The sequence below is a fragment of the Pleurodeles waltl genome, chromosome 7 (genome assembly GCF_031143425.1).
Source record: "Pleurodeles waltl isolate 20211129_DDA chromosome 7, aPleWal1.hap1.20221129, whole genome shotgun sequence".
In the NCBI taxonomy this organism is placed as follows: Eukaryota; Metazoa; Chordata; class Amphibia; order Caudata; family Salamandridae; genus Pleurodeles; species Pleurodeles waltl.
The window spans coordinates 1,268,999,008-1,269,023,385 of record NC_090446.1 but is presented as its reverse complement, the minus strand read 5'-3'; the positions used below and the strand labels follow the sequence as shown (position 1 = coordinate 1,269,023,385).

Genomic DNA, 24,378 nt, shown 5'->3' with positions numbered 1-24,378 from the left:
CTGGTTCATTGTGAATGCACCATAAACTAATGATTATATGAAAAATATGTAGCATGTGAATTTATTGCCACATATATTAACACATAGGTTACCATTTTAGTACATGAATTGGCACACGATTAGTAATGATTAAGGGGCACTAAAATGCACGGCTCCAATATCTTCCCATATGTGCAACTCTCTCTCTGTCTCAATCTCCCCAAGTCGTCTTCCCAACAATGCAGAATCCTTTTCATGGAACAACCAGAGGATCCACGACACTGGAAAGCAGGTAAGGTAACTCCGGCGAGACATTGCACACTTTCCATCTTTTACAGTCAAACTACTAAGCACCAAAACAACTAATGTTAAATAGGAAAAGCTCTATAATAAAACATATCAATTGAAATAATTTTAATAAAACTTGAAATACTTGAAAAAAATACATTAATGCTGTAAAATGCAACCTACAAATTAGCAGAAGATAAATTGCTTATTTTATATAAAGATACATGTTTAAGATAGCTTTCGAAAATTCATATGCAAGAAAAAATAAGAAAATTCAGCCTAGAGGGTAGCTTATGCAGCCATCCCCCCTGTTGTGATCCTTCGGTGTGACGCCTTGGTAGACCTTTTAAAAGCACATACTTTCACAGCACACCACTATTGACTGCCAGTAAATTTAATTTTCACTGACTTTCTCAACCACATTGGCTGGTCCAAACTTCACTTTGCCTTTGAATTTGGTTGTGGCAACTTTACTTTCCCCAAATTTCTTTTGGATGAAACATGGCTTCTAGTTCTTTTCGAAGAATCACACCTCTTTTTGTTTTTAATACAAGGATGATCAATTCTATTCCCAGCATCTTCGACTTGATTGTCCATTTCTTCTTTGCTTTTGTTAACAGGAGTTATGAATACTCTTCTCAACCAAGCTGGTCGCAAAGAACTTTGAGAAACTCTATCTTTTAATGCACAAAAAAGGTGTCACATTAGTGTTAGTAAGTGGAGTGGTGCGATATGCCCACAACATGGCACACCGCATATTCAACATCAATGAAACGAATGATACGCCCTCCTTATACATTCATCCACAAGGTTGTGCTTCCTTTCAGCCAAAACCTCACACTTGTTGTGATGTAAACTACATAATTTGCATTTGATTCCTGCAATTTCCAAATGTTCTCATTTCACCGAAAGTGAGTTGCACTCCTTTGTCCGGTACTAATTCTGAAGGATAGCCCTCTCTTGCAAAAATACCCTTTAAGAAAACAATTGCACTCTGTTTGGTTCATGCACAAAATCTAGACCCCAACCATTTGGACAATTTACCAGTATCCGGGCAAATTTATATTCTGGAGGAACCCTACTAAATGGACTAAAATAATTGATACAAACCTTGTTCCTTAGTGTTTCCTTCATAGATTATCTCAATTTGGGTGGAACTCTAGATTTGAGAACCTTTTAATTGTACATGCAAACACTGCGTTTACAAATCCTTGTTTCTACTACTCTGTTCACTGCTGGCCACCAGTATACTTCTCTAAGACTTTTTTGGTTCACAGACAAATTTCTTTTGTGGCTAATTTCTACTAATGTATTCCTTACTTGGCATGGAGGAACCCATGTATTCCCAGAAACAAAAAACTTCCCTGCAGAGATACCTGTGACTGAACTTTACTGTAGGCTTGTACGTTAACACTTGTATTACTCTCTTGTCCCACTCTTTCTGAAGTATTCAGTGAATTTAAATAGAACATAGAACACCATCCTCAGACATGTCCTTCATTCATTCTTCTTCACTGATGTATATGTTGCCACACCAACATATACTGTCCTACACAGCTTTCAGCTTCCTGCTCTAGCATGGTCCTTGGTGATTAGCTTCAGGGTTTGATGCTCCAGCCACCACGGAACGGTCAGTTGCAAGACTGCAGCAAAATGGATGGACATGAGTGCTTAATACAGTGAAGATGAGTCAGCGCAACATGAACAAACCTATTGACCGGGACGCCTCTTACCTCTCCTTACCTACCTTTATGCTGCCGGGTCTGATTGAACTGACCCCAGTGCACGATCCAGAGCAGAACACAGACTCTTTCCTTAAAGGAGCCTGAGCAAACTTGTTGTGTTTGGCTGTCATTGTGCCAATGAGACTGCTGGATTTGGGTGGCAGCACCACCAAGTTGTGGAGAACTGAGTCCAGTTCCACATCATGTGACAACTGTCAGCCTAACCCTTTCGGCCAGTTAACAGTACCTCACCAGCACCTGAAAGTGGTGGTGATTTGTGCCAGCCATACACATGACATTCTGATTTCTCAGGGAAATCGTGGTGCAACAGATCTCGTCCTTTTCTCTCAGTTACATTCTCCTCACACATGCAGAGACAGAACAGAAGTAAAAACTGGTTCAATATACTTTATTGAATCATTTGCGTTCTAGATAAAATGGCATGTACTGCAATGATTAGAATAGTGAAACATAATAATAAAGCAGTGACAAAGAAAGTGAAACACAAGAAATATCCCACCATAGTGAGAGAATGCTAGGTGTTGGAATTCCTACCTAGGCCACTAAAGTACTACTAGAGGACAGCAGTGTTAGCCCTAATCTGCCCTTCAGGATCCCTAGGAAGAAACCATCCCCCATACCTGAATTTGGTAGTAGCAAAGAGGGCTGTTGGTCTACTGAGAGTCCTGTCCCATAAAGGTGGAAAATACATCATGTCTCAGCAAACAGCTGCAGTGAAGCAACAGCATGCAGTGGCAATTTTCTGGCTGGAACTCTCCCTCTAACGTATTGGGGGCAGACTGATGTTTTATAATAAAACAGCTGGTGTTCTGGTAAAACTACCCTAATGTAAGAATGTGTATATTTCTTGTGAAGTGGCAACACTGTGTTGTTCCACTTTGTACTGACAAAATTTTGGGGTCCAGCCTTAAGCAGAACAAAGAACAAGAACGTCAGACTAAAAGGAATGAAAACAGTTTTTGTGCGGGAAGTGTATGAGATAAAATAAAATAAAAATATCACCGCAGAAAAGAGCTTCTGCTCAGAAAATAAAATTTATCAAATGAATTGTTACTAGGCTAAAGGGCGAAAACTGCAGGCCTATAGCTAGAATAATGTGCCCATAAAAAGCTTCTAAAGTAACCTCATGACAAACTCTTAGTTTATCTACTGCTATTAGAGCTGAGGACACCTCCTTGTTTACCCCCCAAGCCCCTTTCTAAAGACTCACCCCTTTCAAAATCCAACACCTGCCTGATGCTTGTTTAGAATCAATCTCTCCACTGCCAGAGGAGTATTGGGGATAGAATTAAGTAGAGCAAAATTAATTTCACCTTGGAGTTTCAGATGGGGCGAGGACCATTGCAAAATCCCCAACATACTGGTCACTGTAAGTCAGCAAGAGGAACAATGGAGTATTCCAGATTTGCTGAACTTGCAAGATATATTTTTTCCTTATCAGAACATGCTGTAGCATGGAGACCTCTGTCTTACATATTGTACATGATGCCCTCCCTGCTCACAAATGAAGACGCCCTGCCTCTTGATTTTTGCTTGACCTCTCAGCTACTTTCAACACTACAACCATCCCTCCCTCAGCCATTCCCTGGAGTCTCAAATAGTTTTCACCAGCAATGTCCTTTGCTGGTTCCCCTCCTACCTTTAAAACCAACACCAGTTTGTTCACAATGGCACCTTCGGGTCCCAACAGATCACTATCACCTGCAGAGTTCCCCACATTTTCATACTATCCCTTGTCATCATCGCCCTCTATATGTAGCCAGTTGATACTGTACTCACAAATATGGTATGATGATGTACAACTCTACTAGATGGGTGTCCAGTGCCTACCTGAAGCCAGACCCACCCAAGATATAATTCCTATTAGTTGTGAAGTACAACAAGAAGCACTACATACCTGACTCCATAACATAACCCTTGACACCTTTAGACACCAACTTTCACTGAATGCAATGTCACTTGGATTTATCCTGGACACTAAGTTTGCCATAAAGGAACACATTATCAAATGAATTGGTATCAGCTCTCTTTTAAAGAAAGTGGAACCTGTTTCTTTCAGAAAGTGGCTATAGAACTGTTGTTCAAACCCCCATACTCTCACATCTGAATGGCAGTAATCCCCTGCTCCAAACTCTACATTGGCACCTATTAGGACACTGCAGCAAATCTCAGTCCAGGGCCTGATGAATATGATTGCATCATCCCCTTCCCAATGGAACTTTATCAGCTCCTCTTGCTGGACCTCACCATTGTCAAAACCAGCTACATCATTTACAAAGCTATCACAATTCACACCTCTGCTTATCTTGTAGACAAGCTCACCATCTCTAATAGTTGTCAGGACACCGCAGCAAGGACATCATCAGACACAGACTAAGAAGCATAAAAAAAGAAGGCACCCTGCCTTTTTCATCTATGCATCAAGAATCTGGAGCAACATCCCTTTATGTATCAGGACCACCTCAGTGCTGCTCCAGTTTAGGAATACATTGAAATTAACCTCTTTAAAGAACACTACAGCACAATGTTTTAACAGTCCTCAAACCAGCTACCTCTCCTATCACTCTTTGACTTTGTACTTGTGACTTTGCACAGTGCTCCACTGCCTTTTAGCTAAGTTCATGCTGTATATATTTCATATTAAAATAAATACACACATGCATACAGAGGGAATTGGACTTCCTCCAACCAAAACCGATGTTTAAAATGACCATTTATGCACACAGGCTGCTGCTACAGGTTAAATGAAGGGAATTAACAAGGACAGATTTTGGATGGATGTATTTTTGAGACTTCTGTTACCTTCCAAACAAGATTGGAGCTGGAACAATCTGACGGAAGTAATATTGAGATACAATGGGACCACACCAGAAGTGATGAGACTCCATTCCGTGATGAGGAAGATTTGGTAAATTTGTACCTTTCTGGATAGATGACAGCCTGCTTCTATAGCTTTCTCCTCTTATGTTCAAGCTGTTAGGGCTTCAATACCCAGCTCATCATCTGAGCAGTCCACTCTCTCCTCCTTATATTCTTATTGTGCTACCATAAGGAAGAGAATAAAAAAGACTGTACTACTCTCAAAACATGACTTCTAACACAACAGATTGCCATCCAGAAACTTTCTAAACAAGTTGGGGCCCTTGGGTTAGAGAAGACCACTCAAGCCATCCAAGACCAGCAGCAGGAAAAAACGTAGGTCCATGTTTATGGAAGCTTAGCGTCACCTTAGCGCCATTTATTTTGGAGCTAAAGTAGAGCTAACTTTACTCCATATTTATATTTTGACACTAGACCCGTCTAGCATGAAAATATTGGTGTTAGCGCCATTTTTAGAATGCACAAGCCCACTTTGGGTCAAAGAGATGCAAGGTAGGTGTTCCCGCCCTAAAAATTATGCTAGCCCCCCAGCGCCATTTTTAACTCCTAGTGCAGAAATGATGCGCAGGTGGGAGGTGGGCCTAAATAATGGGGCAAAGCCCGCTTAGCGCCATTATTTAATGTCTGGTCAGACCAGGGGTTAATGTGCAGGTAGGCCCATTTTCTATGGCTAAACACCATGGAATGGGCACAAAGATGCCCACCCCACACCCCAGCAACACCACCACCAACACCACAGGGACGCTACAGGAGGAGGGAGCCCATCCCAGATAAGTTACAGGTAAGTGTATGTGTGTGGTGTGCCATTGGCGGCCCCTTACATGGGCCCCCCTGCCTGGCACCGGGTATGTAGGGCTTGCCCGGGGGACACTGGTCCCCTGTAGTGGGCACTGGGAAGGTGGTAATGACTCCTGTCTATACTTAAACAGGAGTAATTTTTTTGCTGCTTGTGTGTCAAAAAATTACGCTAAGCTGATTAGCGGCAGAAAATTTGCCACTACTCAGCCTAGCGTCATTTCTGACCCACTAGAGCCAATTCCCCTGATGCCACCCCCCACTGGCTTGCATCTTTTTTTAGGGCGCCATCCATTTCTCAGCACCATTGTGCGTCATTTCATAAATATGGTGAACGGATGGCTTTTAGGAATTACGTTAGCCGGTGTTAAAAAAAAAAAAAAAAAAAAAAAAAAAAAAAAAAAAAAGGACACACAACTGCGTTAGTGCAGTTGTGCGCCATTTTTCATAAATATGGGCCTTAGAATATTGCTTTTAAGCTGGAGGATTGGAAGAATAGGTTGTGGTAGAACAATCTATGAGGTTTTTGGGATCACCGAGAGACCGGAGAGGGGTGACCCTAGATGGTATATTGTGTCAACTCTTGCAACAGGCTTTCCTAAAACTCACTGAATGGAACATTGATAGTCAAGTTTAAAGATTGCTTTACTTCTGGGCAGGAGAAGCAGAAAGGCTTGGCAGGCACGAAGCACACCGCACGTTACCTGGGTGGAGGTTGCATGCAGTCACCACTAGTTAGAGGAGCGGACTGGCTGCTAACTAGCCATCTAATGGCACCAGGGGAGGAGAGCACAGCCTCATTGACACTGAGTGTCCCCTGCACCTGCCCCTGAGTGCCCCCTGTCCCTGGCACCTGTCCCTGTAGTGCCTACAGGGGATGAAACATCCACAGAACCAGTGAGGCTGCAGCACCCCTAGCAGGTGCTCAGCACACCACACCCTAGCCCAGAAGGCCTCAACTTGAGCACATGGCTCAACTGAAGACTCTGGGAGGGACCAAGCAGTCTAATACTGCGGCAAGCGTTTCGGGTGAAGAAAACCTCCAGAGACGGTGCTCAAATCTGCCGAACGCCTGAACAACAGGAAAGGAAAAAAAAGAGAAGAGAAAAAACAAACCTGAACTGTAGCCAGGTTCCCTCCCACGAACTGAATAGCTCCCTGTCTCCCATGCTGTTGCGGAGACCGTGGCTGGGAAAACCAGCATGTGCAATGCACTGGGTCTCACATTTGCTCAAGTTATAGCTATTAGCATTGTAAATTCCTAACTGGACTTTTCTCGCCACATTAATTGATACTGAAAAGTAAAACAGTCGACATAAGCGAGCCGACTCAAAGAGCCGTGGCCGCCATTATCATGAAGGAGGCACACAAAAAGAAAACTAAGTTTGCTTGAAGTCAAATGTATCAGCAGTCATGCAATTATCCATGTAACAAGGGCAGTCTGCAAGCAGTAACAAAACCAACCCAAGGAGGGACAAACGTAAAGCATTTACCAATGATGATAAATGCTTTTTGGAAGGCAAGCCCACAGATGAGTGAAAGTGATGGGTGTGCAGTGGGTGTGGTTAAAAGCCCACAATACTTACAACAGGTCAAAGCTCTTGCATGCTGACCTAAAAAAACACAAGTCCTTTGGCTCACAAAAATGGGTTTAGTAAGAGAAGGCAAAAATTAAGGGGGTAGGGCGTTAGGATGTCACACAAAAGATGGTAATTCCCAACATTATATAAAAGACACAGCCCCTCCCTCCCCACGGGTCCCAAAACCCACAAAGGTGCAAATGAGCTTATGCACCTGTGGGATGTGTATGCCCACACAAAGCAGAATGGACTAAATACTTGGTGGGTACCAGTGCTAGTATGATTTCCCATAGCTTGTATCATATTAGTGTTCATAATTGTGGTAATTTATGGGATACTGTGGTCAACCAGGGCATCTATCCTTGGTTGGCAGTAGCTCATGTGAGTGCTTGATAAAATGACAACCTGATGTTTGAGAATTAAAAAAAAACATAATCCAGACAATGATAAGCAAGGTTACAAGGATTACCGAATCAAGATATCTAAAAAATATAACGTGAAGAGAAGGGATGGCTGGTTTCTACAGCTTTAGGACACGCTAGACACTTTCTACAGATTTTTGAAACATTAGAGATTATCAGGAGATTTTCTATTTCTGCCAGGAAACGGGAATGACTCAAACCAGGGAAGGACAGGAAGAGTTGAAGCTTGTAACACAGTCCAGCTACTCTGCATTGTTCCCATTCCAGGTTGGGCAGGGGACTTTATTATAGCGAGTTTTTAGAGGGAAGCGACCAATGCGGCTCTTCGTCCTTCCAGACTCAGCGGTCCTCTAGGACCACACTTATTTGCTGGCGGTAGTTGTACAAAGAAGCAACATGGAGGTGGATAAAGGGTATTCAAGGGATAAATATACACCAAGCAGCCCCAGAAATATTGGGGTGCGGTGCAGGAGATGGCGTGGCTGGGAGAAAGACAGTGACACCCGGATTCACAAACTATATGAGTGCAGTTTAAATGTACTTTTTCCTGTTATTTTTGTCAGTGGTCTTAGAAGCGTAGTTGTGATTTTTCACCATCGTCTCTCCGCTTTTCCATGCGTTGGCAATTTTTTTAAATAATCCTGCACCCTTTTTCACATATGTTCTGCCTACTTTGGCTTGATGGTTAGATTTAAATTATTTTATCGTTGTGTTTAAAAGACTATTTAAACCTCAAAATATACCAAAATAATAAATACAATAAAAAAGTATTTATTATTTGGACAAAAACAATTATATTGATTACCTAAAGTCTTTATAAAGATTTAAATTAATTTAAATTAGCACGGGGGAAAAGTGGAGCTCTGCAGAAATGGCGTTTTCCTCGAGAAAAAGTGTTTGCTTTCAGAAAGCCAAGCCATTATATATATTTTCGTTTTGGTCATGTATTCCTGAATTATAAAGGGGGAAGGAGTTTGCATAATATCCAAACACTCTTGGAGGCACTGTTCCTGTAAGTGTTTCGTATTTATGAATTAGAATTTAGGCTAAGAATAAAAGATTTTTTTCCTTCAACGTATTCACTCACCGAAGAATCGTTTACCTACCACGTATTTCTGAAAACACTTCAAATAGAAATAAACTGGTAGTCATGCAAAGCGCTTAATTATTGCCCGGTGAGATCGTGCTGTGTAGGAAATAAAGAGAAAAGGTAGTCCAGAAACCATGCGGAAAAAATGGAGCCTTGTGTGTTTTCAGTAGTTGGTCAGTACGCTCGAGGAGGGCTGAACTCTGGAAAAGGCATGACGTATGCATGCCTTTCACAAACAAAATCAAGCGATTTCTAAAAGGCGAGCCCCAGAACCAATCGAAGTGATGGGCATGACATGGCCATGGTTAAAAGCCCACAGAGAGATTATAACAGGTCAGAGCACTTGCGTGCTTGACCCTAAAAAGCTGCATCTGACCAAGAGTTCACTGCACGCCCCCTGGTGGTGAACAGCTGCCACCTCATGCTGCCTTAAAGCTGACAATAGGAGCGGCAACAGAAGAGAAATAGGATGATTACCTGCTTCCAGAGAGAATTTGGGGCACATTCGATCAGATTGCAGTGAGGTCAAAGTGTAAAGAGATGCGGTCTTCCCCACCAAACCCACGTACCTGTGGCTCTGGGGGCAGCTGCTTGCAAGCCGAGGAAAGTTCAAGATGAGGAAAGTCCATGATGAGCAAAGAGAGGATTGCACACCCTCTACTGGCAGCTTGCCGTCACTACACTTATGAGGAAGGCTCTGCATTACCCCTCACGGCTGTCTGTTCCCTCGGTAGGACAACAGAAACAGACTGGTTTTCTCTGTGACAGTCCCACGCCCCTTGGGAGCCAGCCAACACCACAGCAAGTGAGAAGATGCAGGCCTGTAGGTAGGTAGCTAGAGTGCGCCTTTGAATAGATACTGCAAAGCAAGAATTAAAAGCCTGGTTACCTGCTCAGTGCCCACAAAGGAGACGCTGCTACTAATGCTACAGAGGAGGAAAGGCCCAGTGTGGCCCGAATGAAGAGAGATCTGTTGACCTTTTACTGAAGCATCACTGCCACATAGCAGGCCAGAGACTGTTCAGGAGTGCCCACTATACCTAAACACTGAATGGCCCATTATAGGCGTGAGGAGAGTCACGGAAACCCTTATGTGGCAAACTGCCACCATCTTAAGTAAAAAGACTACCCTCACCTCCAAGAGCAATCTCGTGTGGCACCCTTGATATTTTGACCTGGAGAATCAAAGTATGGAGGAAGCTGTAGACTGGATCAAAGCAGGTAAACCGATCTCAACTGCCATCCACAAAAAGGCTGATGCACCTGTAAGAGGAGAAGCAAGGAGCGAGCAGCAATTTGTCCCTGAAGCCACACCGTTACCTACCACCACGCTGTGGCCCATCACCGAGAAATTCACACCGACTGATCAATCCTGCTAGGTGCTCACAACCCTAGGCAAGACCCTGTGCTGCAAAAGTGCAGCCTCGAAGTGCAAGCACTGGGCCTTCGAGCTAAGAGTAGGCGGAAGGATGGTTATCTGCCATCCATGTAGTGGAGCACCGAGAAGATCCCTGAGGAGGGGACATGCGAAGTGTGGATGGTTGCGACACTGACCTGAAGGGAAGAGTCAAGTCCTACAAACAGGCCAGGACCTGCAAGAGGTCAAGGACTGGAGAGGAGACACAGTCCTACGAACAGGACAGAACCTGCAAGAGGTCCATGACGGGAGAGGATGACAGTCCTACAGACGGGATCTGTGAGAGGTCCATGAGCAGGGAACCGGTGACACGTAGTTGGCGTCACATCACACGTGAAGAAAAACAAACACATGCGATGCATAGCTTGATGCCACTTCGCACGAGAAGAAGAAGAAAGCATGGCATGATGCCACATGTGCAAAGGAGAACTGAAAAAGGAGAGGAAAGAAGAGTGTGTGACTAGAACTGTCACACTGAAGGACCTGACAATAATAAATGTGCAGGAGAAATGATCAGGTATGACAAGACCGAGGACTCATGCCACTACATGAGTGCACCTACCGACACAAGGAAGCCACCGATGTGGAGTGACGTCACTGGTGACAGCCCAGCTGGAGAATCGAAAGTAATCCTCACGCATGCGCGAACCATGTATCGACCCCAAGCTTCAAATGCAATTGTCCGGCCACAGTCACTGGCTTCTTGATGAGTGAGCATACCAGCTAACAGCAGCACATGCCGTAAGAGAAGAACAGCACTAGCAACACACCAAACTACGTGGATGCAAAGATCCTCCAGTCACCCTCACTCCCTGCAAGTCATTGCCTCCTTTTTGTACAGGTTGTCTAATGGTAACACCACCCTCATGCCATGTGCATCATTGTAACAACCAGAAGAGCGTATCACCAGTGGAGTGGAGCCTTACACATGCAAGCCAAGAGACCAAGGAGGCACTCCTTGCATTGTGAAGGACAAATCATCCAGAAACCGTTAGCCCTACGTGCCCCTATGTTCTATTGGGAAGCACACCCAACCATGAGTCATCTATCCTTATGGTTGCATGAGCAACTCACCTGGCAGTCTTGCAGCGGATCCTGTGCAGCCTACTCAGCCTAGCATAGACTACGCAGTCCCGTAGCTATCTATCGAAAAGGGCCTCAAGGGAATCCCTGCATGAGAGATGGGCCTGAAGCTGCTCCACCGACAGGTACCGGGAGGCACCGGGCCTAAGAGGAAGATGTCCAAACATCATCAATGATGTCCCAGTCCTTGCAGGGTTGTTCTTCATGGAGCCAAGAAACCCAAAAAGAAAGCTCTGCAGCAGACCCCACCAATGCTCCTGATGCACCCTAGTTTGAACTGTTGACACCAACTCCAACACTGTGAGAACAGGTGGGACTGACCAACATTGTATAGGTGGACTGTAACCTAACTGAAATGCTGTTGAAGGACCTGGACTCCTTCTACCCCTTGTGCGTGTCCTGAGTCGGATGCTGCCAACTACACCTACTCACTTGTCCAGTGCTGTCCTGCCAATTGCTTCTAGAGACTGAGAGACTCAGTGCTGTCTAGTTTGTTTTATTTATTCCCATAGGTTGGACTTGTTTTGTTTTCGATTAAAGTTTGGCAGGGACGTAGTGTCCGGATGGACACATACTTGTTTCCTGACACTTAGCTGTTTTCCAGCCACTCCCTGAGGGCTGGCTTTACACCTACCCCACACCCATTCAACACAGGCATCAATAGTGACGTGACGCCTGCCAGTGAAACAAACCAGGCACTCAAGCCCACGGCCAGTTTTTATGTAGCACCATACAATGCAGTGTCTGTGTCGGCATTGTCTAGAGCATGTGGTCCTAGGCCCCATAACTTCACATCCTGCAGATGCTTCTGCGGTCACCGAGTCCACTCCTACAGCTGTAACTCCTGCTGTTGGTACATCCTGCTGTCTTGCCTCTGTTACTAACTCCTGTTGCTGATGCCCGTAACTCATTCTGCTGTCATATCCTGCCAGTCCTACTACAGTCATAGCATGTAACTCCTGCTGCTTTCTTATATTGCCAATCTAGCTGACGTCGATACATTCAATGCTTGCTACTATTTTATCTATCCAGCCCAAGTGCTATCACACTTTAGTTCTGCTGTCACTTCCTGTTATTCCTGCCAGTCCTGCTCCTTCTTTCTGTCATGGCAAAATGGAGTCATTCTGTGCTGTTCCAACTGTCAGTCCTATTTCTATCTCCACTCAGGTTTGCCTGGCACATGCAAATAAAAAAAGTGAGTAGATGGCGGTGAGCTGCATAGAGCCCAAGCGCATGGCTTAACTTCAAGGATACAGAAATAGCAATGCTTTATATCCTGGATCTAGCTTCTCCCCGTCATGCAGTCTAGTACTTCACCACTCCGATAGTTTTCCCCGGAGTGGTGTTAAAGCTTCACTAGTTAAAACGTTACAAGTCACCTCTGCATCAGGAAAAAACTGAACAATAAGCAAGCGAGCACTTATGTCTATATTTGACTTTTAGCCATTTTCAGTCTGAGTGCATGTGACACTGCAGACATGTTGTCATTAAAAGTACTGGTTTTAGGGATGGGGAAATGAAGATAGTGCTGTGGAGGGAGGGTGACAGAGGAAAAATGTAAGGGAAATAGTTAGAGAGAGCAATACGAGATCAAGCCAGAAACAAGGAACCGAGTGCTAAAGCGGTAGTGCCAGTATGAATGAAATAGTTTAACAAGAAGGAGATGGAGAAAACCCAAGTGTGCCAGAAAAGTAGAGGTGACGGAACAGTAGAAGGTTGCAAAGAGGGGTAAACCCATCTGCATATCATACACCCCTTAAAATAAGCAGCTGGCTTTGGCTAGTGGTGTGTGTTGCAAGTCAGTATCGAGGTGTGATATGAGAGCCCTGCAGAGCTGTGTGAGCTAGGTTATCAGTTTATGGTGCTGTTTGAGCTTTACTGGGAGAGCAGTTCATTTTGCAGGTCGGAAGGTTGGTTTTCAGACTGTAGTATGAATTACTCTAGTCCGGAGTACAGTAGCCATTTTCCTACTTTTGTGACCTTAGCCCTAACATATGATGAAAATCTTCTTCAACTATCCTGGCACCCACGTGCAGATCAAGGTACCTGAAACGTGACCTGCAGCATCCCCATGTACTCGGATATCGAGAGGCACACACAGGCACATTTTTCAATTGACTTTCTAGTTGATAAGCTATAACCTTGTCATACCTTTACAGAGGCCTTCCCCGCTCAGTGTTGAAGGCAATAGATGGAGAAACCACTGGCCTCGAGGATCATTTTAGGACAAAATGTCCCTCTTTTTTTCCACTCCCCCTCACTTATGTATTCACATTTTCTTCTCCAATTTCTCCATTTTCATCACTTGTTTCATCTTTGATCTGTAACTCATACTCTCCGCTTCACTCTCTTCTGTCCTACACACAGGAGTGGCTCGCGGGGCTGTGAGCGCGCGCGGGGGTGGAGGGGTTAATTAAAAAAAAAAAAAAACATACCTGTGTCGCCGCGTTGCTCTTCTCCTACTCTACAGACAGGCTGCAGACCCAGGCTCCCAGCCTGCCCTGTGACCAATCCTGACGCTGCTCAGAGCAGCGTTGGGATTGGCTGGGAGCTTCCAGCCAGGGGGTTCCCAGGTAGACTGGGAGCCTGTGCAGGCTCTCTCCAGCCTGGCAACACAGTGCCAGGCTGGAGAGAACAGAGTGTGCATGTGTGTTTGGCCGGCCCAAGTCAGTCGGCCGAACATACTTGCGCAGTGAGGGAGAGTGCTGGGCACTCCCCCTTAGTGCTAATCACAGCCTGTGGCCCCGCCCCTTATACCAAAAAAAGATAATAAACATAGTTTATTATCGTTTTTTGGTAAAAGGTTTGAAGCGGCTGCTGCTGGCGGGGGTGGGGGGGGCGATGCTGAGCGGAGGAGCTGCACCTGCTTGCACATCCTTCTCTCAACCACACTTCTGTCTTACTCCTACTCTTGCACAATCTTTCATTTCCCTCCCCTTTCTCATCCACTTCTATCTCTCAACCTCCTCCTTTCTTTCTTCCGCATCCCTTACTTCTGTCACACCTTTTTAAGTTTGTCATGCTAGGTGAAAAGTGCATTTTTCTGTGCCCTTCCTCCAGCAATTGTGCTGCATGTATTGATAATGACATCGACTGATGTAGGATACCTAGGTATCCACTTGTTAATTCCTTCGCAAAAACTTCTGTCTCACACAGCATCCTGCCATACCCACGCTACCTCTATTTTAAACACACACCACTTGTACTCCTTCCTCAGACACACAGCCTGCCTACATCCTCGTATTTCTCATCTTCCTCATCCACTTTCTTGATCTCCCATGCCCTCTCAAGATTTTTTCACAGGCCCCAACCCTCTACATCTTCTAACACCCTGCTCTCTTCTTCTGATATACATTCCTCTCACTCGCTGCACACCACACTTTTATTTTCCCTCTCCTTTCACCATCCTCATAACTCTTAATGTCCTTTTCTATCTTCAGTTCTCACCTTCTTATGACTTCCTTCTCATTAAGTTCTGTCTCAAGCACACTCGCCTACTTTCCAACCCCCACCTCTTGCTAAAACCTTCCACCCTACACACACTCCCTTCCTTCTCTCAAATCTACCTTTTCTTAATCCCTTCTCATGCACCATTATCTCTCACACGACTTAACCTCATACACACTGACATATCGCCTTCATGCCTTTTCTTCTCATCTGCTTCTCAATCTGCACTTTCTCTCTCGCATTCTCTCACTCACACAGGCACAGGCATTTCAAGAATGGCTGTGTTGCTCCATGTTGTAAATGTCAAACTACAGTTTTTCAATCTTGCACCTGTGAAAACAAACCAGTGCTAAAGAATTAGCCAGTATCGACCTTGAAAACAAACCAGTGCTAAAGAATTAGCCAGTATCGACCTAGAGGCTTTCTGATGTCAGTGGAGAAAATCTTGTGGAGAAGTAAATGCGTAAATCAATGCAGTGTTGATTTAAAAAACGTGTCTATTAGTTGGAAAGAAAGCATCAAAATTAAGGTTTTTGGCCCATAGAAAGGGTGAGACTAAGTGTTGATTCAGAAATTGCCCATGTTTAGGAGTTTTACTTAAGTAAGGGGGTCATTCTGACCCCGGCGGTCAAGGACCGCCGGGGCCAGGGTCGGCGGCAGCACCGCCAACAGGCTGGCGGTGCTCCGCAGGGCATTCTGACCGCGGCGGTATGGCCGCGGTCAGAACAGGAAAACCGGCGGTGTCCCGCCGGTTTTCCGCTGCCCTGCTGAATCCTCCATGGTGGCGCAGCTTGCTGCGCCGCCATGGGGATTCCGACACCCCATACCGCCATCCTGTTCCTGGCGGTTCGCCCGTCAGGAACAGGATGGCGGTATGGGGTGTCGTGGGGCCCGCCAGAGTTAGAATGACCCCCTAAATGTTAAAACATTCTGATTTGGAGCAGTCCTGCCACTACCTAAGTAACAACCCTTAAGTCAGTCACACCCATGCCAGCCTCTACGAAAAGGTTTTGAATGCATGTGTATCGTGCAATCCCTGCACTGGTGTTACTCCTTTTCAATTTGTTAGAAGCCACCACTGATGGTGCAGGCCTCACCTTGATGAAGCTTATGTAGTTGCCAGCTAGGAAGGGAAAACTAGCCCATTTTATTGAAAGAGAAGGATTTAATAGCACTGTGACATCACGGTCTGCGGTGTTAGACCATGTGATTGTGCACTGTTTGTTAATTAGACCCCCCCCCCCCCCCCACGGCCTGCACAATTTCTTAGACCTGTGCCCTGCATCTCACATTAAATCGCTGGGCGGATAACCCCAGCTGAACTGTTGTCAAGTCTGATGTGTTCTGCACAAGGGCAGAACCTGTCACTGGAGTGATCCGTGTCTGCACCATCTGGTTACTTTATTGGCTTTATTGACTGCTGTGAATGGTACACAGAAAACTTCCTGCCAGAACATTGCCTGTACCAGCAGAATGTGAATCGCTGCTCATCTTTGCCTCCATCCATCCATGCAGCTCTCAATTCAGCCATCGTTCTTTCTATCTATTTCTTCATCCAGCCATCCTTTCTCCCCGGTCACCCATGCTGCTGCCTCCAACTGCATTTATTTGTAGGCTTCTGTTTGTGACTAAGGTCTGAGATCAAACTTAGAGGAGCCCCGGGGGGGGCTGTCTTTTTATGTCACTCTTGCAGATTGTTTTCATCCCTTCTTCTCGCGGGTTTCCCGATTTCCTCTTCCTTCTTCCTCCTTCCCTGTGTTTCTGTTGCATCTTCTTGTCCAGAGTCTGGTGATGGAAAAGAAGTCCCCAGAAATGTAAGTAACGAAATGCAATCATTGCTTATGCATAGGCCTCTGTAGAGCCAATTGCAATAAACAATTCACGATAACACTAGTGCAAGAACAGCTTTATGATGTGTTGCCAGTAACGGAGGATACCACAAACTTAATACATGAGTGCTTAATGAAAATAATAAGCTAATACTTGTAGCTGAACTTCTTTAGGAGCCCTAGAAATGTATTTAAAAAGGTGTGTATCTGTCTGTCTTTTGTGCCAGAAAAAACTAGCTGTTATTTTATGACTAACGTGGAAGGATTTGTATGGTCTGTGGTTATAGTACTTTATATAGCATCACTAGTGCTATGTGAGATCGTTGTCTGTAAGATTAATGTAACATCACAGAAATGACTGCTGTCGGACTCTTGTACTCTGAAAGGTAGTTCTAGTGCCTGAGGCTCTGAGATCTTCCTGTCCTAAGGGACTGGCCTGTTGTCTACTGACTGAGATTATGCGGTCTATGTAACCTTTCTAACCCCAACCCCTTCAAGTAGATGGTTAGTTATCATTATAACACAAAATATCTACTTTGAACAAGCAGCATGGTGAAGTCGAAGGTGGAGAAAGGTAAGAAGTAATGCTATATACATCTTTGAAACTGAAAGGACAGGCATGTGACATTTTTACCCATATTATTTAATTGCATTTATAGCCTATGGAATTTTAGTCATTGTTTTAGGGAAATTGGAGTGAAGAAATGTATGCGTTGGCCTCCATTCGGCTCACTAGACCCCAAATTACAAAATGCCCAGGCCTTTGAATAAAAAAATCCTACACATCAGTCAGCACTTGCCAGGGAGATAACGGCTTGCTTATAGCCTTGTAACGATTTTAATGTTTTATCTTGCTCTTCCTTCTCTATTTCAATGCAAACTCACTTTTTTGCTATATATTCAGTCGGTTCCATTACATACTCTGACTGTTTCATTATATAGTTAATCTGATTCACTATAGATATTTAGATTGTTTCAATCCATAACGAGTTGTTGGTTCAGTATAGGCTGTTAAAGAACTATGGCATACTAAATATGTTGCAGTGAATGCTGGGTTTCAATACATATTCAGACTCTTTCAGATTTAGGATGATGAAGGTGGCTAGTACACCCAATTTAGACTTTCAGTGGGTGAGGAATATTCAACAAAAATGATCCTTCTGGTAAGGCGGGAGCACTTTCAGTGCATCTGTGCATTTCCAGCCTGCCTATCATGTCACAGTAACTGTGTTTTTTTTTTTTTACAAACACTTACGCAGGTTGTGGTTCTGAAATTTGAAAAAAGCAATATCACTGATCAGTGGAAACAAGTGGAGAGTGTATTCCCCTCATCTGGGGCACATTCTGCTTTTTTTCTTGCCAGGAGGAGTTCCCTGTTTTGGATTTGTATGGTGGTCACTGTTAGAAAACAAACAGTTTGGGAAGTCCACCCTTAATTTGGGTGGGCTTTTGGATGATGTGGAGATGGTGGTCCTCTCTCTAGCTTGAAAGCATTGTATCGGAAATGAGCCTTTTCCAAAAAAGTATAAGGTCATTTCTGTATTTCACATAGTGTGGTTCTACACTTGTAAAAAGATTTACTCGCACACTGATATTCTTGTGAGTACGTTTTCACCTGGTCATTTGGGGTGGTAATGACCAGGAAAAAAATGTGCCTTCTCTAAGAATTGAAATCTTTTGGAGGAAAACAAACATTTTCTTAGCTCCCTTCTTCCCTGGAAACAGTTGAGAATCTATCATGGACAGTTGTGAATCCGTTTCCTGGATCGGAAAGTTAAAGGGAATGCCAGTATAAATGGTGAGAAACGTGAGGGTAAAAGCATTCTCTGCATTCAGAATATAGGCCCATACTTAAGAGGGTTTAGCACCATCTAAAGATACATTAGCGTCATTTTTTTGTGCTAATGTGGTGTTAGATGGCCAAAAACATCGTCCGATATTTACAAAGTGGCGCAGTGCTTGCATTGTGCCACCTTTAAACTCCTTGCACCACATTATGTCTGTGCCAGGCATAATGTACGCAAGGGGGGCGTTCCCCTGTTAGGGGGGGCCAAAAAAAGGCACAAAGAAATCTAAGACATTTCTTTGCATAATTTGTATTGCCATTTTTAATGCCTGCTCAGAGCAGGCATTAAAAGGAGGCTCCGAATGTTTTCAGTGGGCCTCTGGGGGCCTTGCAGGATTAGCATCAACATTTTTTTATGCTAATCCAGCAAAGCACCGAACTACCATAACATTTTTTGACGCTAGTTCCCTAACTACTGCCATGGTGTGCTGTATGTTAAATACGGCACACACCTGGTGGTATTAGGGGTGGAGTGCTTATGGGTGCAAGAAAAGTGGCTCTGCACTATGTGCAGCGCTTTCATAAATCTGCCCTATAGTGAGCTTGCCCATTTGCGCTCATTCTCCGATTTGCATTTGAGCAAATATACTTGTAAATGCAAAAGTGGAAATTTCAGTGCCCCTGAAAAACTGTCAGTCGCAAATCCCAGTTAATCAAGCTAGATAATGTGTGTGTGCGCGTGCCTGTGTGTGTTTTGTAACACTGTTTAAAACGTATGGGTAAACCTACAGAACAGATTAGCTATTTGCGTTTTTTTGTTAAATCTGCCCTTTTGTATTCTTTCAGTTCCTTACAAAGTCAAACTGTTGCCATTATTATTTTAACTGCTATTGCAGTGGCAGAGGGTATGAAAGGAGCACTGGTATGCCGCGTTTTCACGCGCCTGTGAAGATGTTTAGATCTATGAGATGCAACCTCTTCGAACTGAAGGTTGGCTCGGGACAACGTTTTATGTTTTTATTTTAGGTCTTTTAAATTGCCTTTGATAATTGAAAAGCTATAAAATAAACACTGAGTCATAATGGGTTTATGAGTTTGGAGATATAACCTCAGCAAGTCCTGTATCAGGCGATTGTGCTGGGTTTTATTATCACCGTTTATGATGGTTTGATATGGATTAGCAGGAGAGATGGATCCTGGAAGCTGGGGCTGGTGCAAGGTGAGTCCGGGATCCGGCGCAGGAAAGGTTTCATAGGGCAGGACAGGATGTAAATTAACTGGGGGAGCTTTGCAGGCCCCACTGTCCTGTAGGGAGTCGTACTTCCGCCCTCCACCCCTGCTACATGGGATTTTTATTCGGGGAGTTTGCGCACCCGGTAACCTGCCCGCTGACATAATTACAAAGTTTTCACTTTGCTTATGACTGACAGTTCCATGTTTTCAAGCTACCAATGTGTGACGTTTCAAAGCCTTTGTTATGTGCGGCGTTTTGAGTGTCTCTTTAATAGCAAATGGAGCTAAGCAGTTATTTTCATTTCAAAATAAGTATCAGAAATTGCCCCCTCTGCGGATGTAATGGTCTAGAACAGTGGCTCCCAACCTGTGGTTTGGGGACCCATGGGGGTCCGCAAAACCTCCTCAGGGGGTCCGTGACTGCATAAAAATTAAATAATAACAGATTAGGTCCTCATCTTTCAGTAATGACTCATGGGGGGAGGGTCTCTGGATTCCAGTAATGATAAAGTAGGGGTCCACACAAGTGAAAAGGTTGGGAACCACTGGTCTAGAAAATGCCTACAGGACACCTACATGGTTCCCGAATTGCCTATGCCAGATCACTCAGCTGTCTATTTTTTCAACATGACACAAAGCAAGTAGCAGCTGTGCTACCTATGGGTTTTTCAAAACAAGCCCCCTTCACTTACTCATCTAGAGCAGAGATGAGTGCCACTGGGCAGTTGTATGTAATATAAAATCTTTAAATTGTCCTTCATGGCCCCTTTAAATGTGATCAAAGACACTAGTTTATTACAACTAAAAACTCACAAGGAAACCGTGTAAGGGAGCTTTGTGGTCAGGGAACACATGGAGCAAAATAGTATGGAAAAAATAGAGGTAGAGGATCAGGGAGAAGGACTGATAATGGCTAGAAGGATGACGAGATGAATGGGGAGATGGAGGGATGGAGAGGTGGGTGGATGATAGATGAGTGAACAAAAGAAACATGGAGAGATGATGTAAGGAAGGATGGGGAGAAAGTTGGATTTCTGAAAAGGTAGAGAAAAGAAAAGAGGATGGATGGAGAGACAAAATGGATGCAAAAAGAAGGAAAGATAGAAAAGAGTCACACAGAAGGAAGACCTGAAAGAAAAAATGAAGACTAAAGGGAGGAAAGAAAAATTAAAGACTGATTGAGAAAATAAGCAGAAGTAGATGAGAAACTGACACAGTGAGGGAAGAAAAGAGTGAGATGCAAAGAAGAGTGAAAAGGATTACAAGAAGGAAAGAAACAAAGTAGTATGAGGCTCAAATAGAAGGAATGACGTGAAAGGAGAAGGCAAAGAAGAACTGAGAATTAAGGTGGACAGAGGATGGAAGGAATGATTAAAAAATGGAAACAATGACAGAAATATGGAAAGAATTAAAGAAGGAAAAGAAAGAAAGCAGGCGATAAAAAGAAATGTAGAAAGAAGGAAACCAGCATGAACATAAAGAAAAAAATAAGGACATAAAATCAGAAAAGGAAAGCCAAGGAAATAAATATGATAGCTTGATTTATTGGCCTCCACACCTAGATCCGTAGAGTGGATAAATTGTCTTGTGCACCACAAATGTACCAGAATGTTCCTTGGGTGCTCTTTAACACCTCCCTATAAAGCCTCTACAGATTTACTTCTGACTGTTCTCTCTCCTCTCTGTGCCTTTCCCTACCTTGCACTCTCCACCTAGACTGTTTCCTGACACCACCACCTTCTACCTCTATTCATTTGCTCGTTTCCCTCTTTACTCTGCTTCTTCTTTGTGTGTTTCTCTTCTCTACTGTCTCCCCTTACCTCTTCTCTCCATTGTCTCGCTTCCCCTCATCTGCATCTTTCCTCTCTTCTACCCCACACCTCCAATTGCACCCTCTTTCCTTTTTCTCATGTCTCTGCTCCTTTTATTTTTCCCTCTTTCCTCCATTATAACCCATCTCTTTCTGTCTGCTGCCCTCTATCCTCCTTCTCACCCCCCTTTTAGTTGGTTAATGTCACACTCCTCTCCATCTGTTTGTCTCTCCTGGACCCTCTCTCTTCCTCTTTAGCTCAGCTCATCTCCATCATTGTTTCACTCTCATCCCTCACTTCCTTCTTTTTTCTCTCCCCTCTCTCTTGCCTCGTTCTCTTCTCCCTTTGTCTTCCTTCTCGTTTGTTTCCCTTCTTCTCTTGTGCGATTGCTAGCATGGGAATTTACACACTAGTTATACATAGCATCTCACTCTTTCGCTCAAGCAATGTGAAATGCAGACAGGCTCTTTAATTGTGTGCAGCATGCTCAGTGCAGTGATGCGTAGACAAGCACTGAAATGCGTTAGTCTAACCTTGATCCATGGTACTTTGTCAGTTGGGGTCAGCTCCATTTGTGGTTGCTGTGCTGTTCGTATTTACTCAAACGGAACACAAACAGCTAGTTCTAAAATGTAAATTAAGCAGTCGCAGAGCAAATAGGCCTGGATTTCATGTGCTAATGTAGAAGAACCTAGAGTTATCACACTGATGATAGACTCATATGGACAGCAGGCATGATGCGTGGTGCCAGAAAAGTAATGGTAGGGGAGAGGACAAATGAGCAGGCTCAGCTCCTCCACCTGCAACAGCTGCAAACCTTTTACAAAAAAACCAATAATAAACTACATCTGCATACTGATGGGGCTTCCTGGGCAGGAAGGGTGGAGGGGCTCTCACTTACACTTCAAAGGCTAGTGGCATGACCTCACACAAAGAACTGATACGCCCCCACAGATCTCCTGGTGGACAGGGCTTGGTGAACTGGTGCACTTTAAAACTACTCTTTTAAGTTTTCCTTCATGTCAAAGGCACATTTGCATATATATATACTGGGTCTGTGACCTCCCTCAAATCAGAAACTTCTGGACATACAACTGGGCTCAGTCAGAAGGACTGCCATGCTGGCCAAAGGACTCATCTGGACTGCTTTTCTGGAAGTACCACTCTCCTGCTTAGTGCCTTGCTGCCTGCTACTTCCTGACTCTTTTGGAAGATCTTTGCCTTCTTCCCACAAGTGATCTCTATGGGATTGAACTGAGCTTGCCTCCTGTTAGGAAGCCATCAAAGACCTCACCAAAGAGAGACAGTCCACTGCATCGGAAAATTGACCTAGTGCCTGCAAAATTCAACACAGCACCCGGATTGCAGCTGAAAAATTGCTGCATCACCTGCCGGATCAATGCAGTGCCTTTTTTTATCCGCCCAGTAAGGTATGGATTTTCCACGCATCATCCCTGGGAATCAAAATATCCCTGCGCCGCAGTAGGGAGTCAAGTCTGCGCACTCAGAAATCGATTAATCCCCTTGCTCGCAAGGAAAGAATCAACGCATTACCTCTGCCACGCTGGAAAAATCCACACACTGCTTAATTTTCCAATGCATCACCTTCTCTTCGGCCCTCTGCATTGTTATTTTTGATACATCCCAGGTACTGTGATTCTTATGGATTAAGACCCATTTAAGCCTCTAAAAAGTGATATCTTGACTTGTGCACATTGGAATTTTGTCATTTTGGTCATATTGTATTCAGATAAACCTTATCTTATTTTTTAAACTGGCGTGGAGTACTTTTTGTGGTATTTTCACTGTTACTGTATGAGTTATTGTACAAGTACCTTACACATTGGTTTCTAAGTTAAGCCAGCCTGCTCTGTGCCAAGCTACCCAAGGGTGAGCACAGGATAATTTAGGTTGTGTTGTGACTTAGCCCGAGTAAGGTTGTGGGCCCTACTTGGACAGGGTGGATAGCTCTGCCAACGAGAGACCCAATTTGTAAAACACACACATCCATCGCAGCAGCTGCAGAGATCGCTCCTTTCATTACATCACCGACAAGATCTGGAACAACTTGCCACTCCACCTCTGAAAAGTACACTCCCTGACCGAGTTCATAAAGAAGCTCAAGACCTGGCTTTTTGATGGAGACATGGCACCCTCAGCGCCCAGGTACCCCTGGGGTGACAGTGCTGCGCTAAACAAGTGCTGATTGATTGATTGACTGACTGACAAACCCACTTGCAAAGATTACACACACAACATCCTTACACAATTAGGGTAAGGCAAAGAGGTCAGGGATGAGATTAGGTCAATGGTATAAATGACAAAAGGTTTGCAGATAGTCTTATTTTCAGCATGTGAACAGCTTAGACCGAAAGATAAAGTGATGTATGGGGTAGCAATGAACTGGGAAGAAATGTTGAGTCAGAGGGATGGGTGACTTGGTGTTCCCTAGCTGAAGCCTTGAATTGATGACAGGTGTGTGGCGCCACAGTTGATGGCTTGCATAATTTATACTTGGACTGAGCTTTAATTATTAAAGCATTTTAGCAATACATTTACGTTCACGGCTAAACATAGTTTTATTTAGGCCTGATTGGAATACAAAAAAAATACCTGTCGCCCTTTAATGGTTTTAATACTGTGCCACAACTGTGTGTGGTTATGCAGAAGTCCACTGCAGCAAGGGGTAGAGGATTGCGGTGAGGGTTTGTGAATGCAGGCAAACTCTTAAGATTGTGAACATGCACAAACTCCACTCTGCCTCTTTCCCCTCCTGAATATGGTTGGAACTTTAGACTAGCAAAGAACCGAAGAAACGCTCTAGAGTTAGAAGGGAACAAAAAAACCAAAGACTTCTTGGGGGTGTGGGGAAGAGGTTTCTCCTCTGGAAATAGGGCATTTGTGCTTTGGTCTATTTTTCCTAAATGTGAACGTTATTCCATGCGTACAAGTCCACATTGTAGAAACTGCAGATGTCACACGGCCAGTGTTTT

General features: G+C 44.2%; 1 protein-coding gene across 5 annotated transcripts in view; it reads left to right on the top strand.

Annotated features, from left to right (window-relative positions):
- LOC138246160 (histo-blood group ABO system transferase-like) overlaps positions 1–24,378 on the top strand; it is a 317,788-nt gene that overhangs the window by 270,563 nt on the left and 22,847 nt on the right. The window lies entirely within an intron of this gene.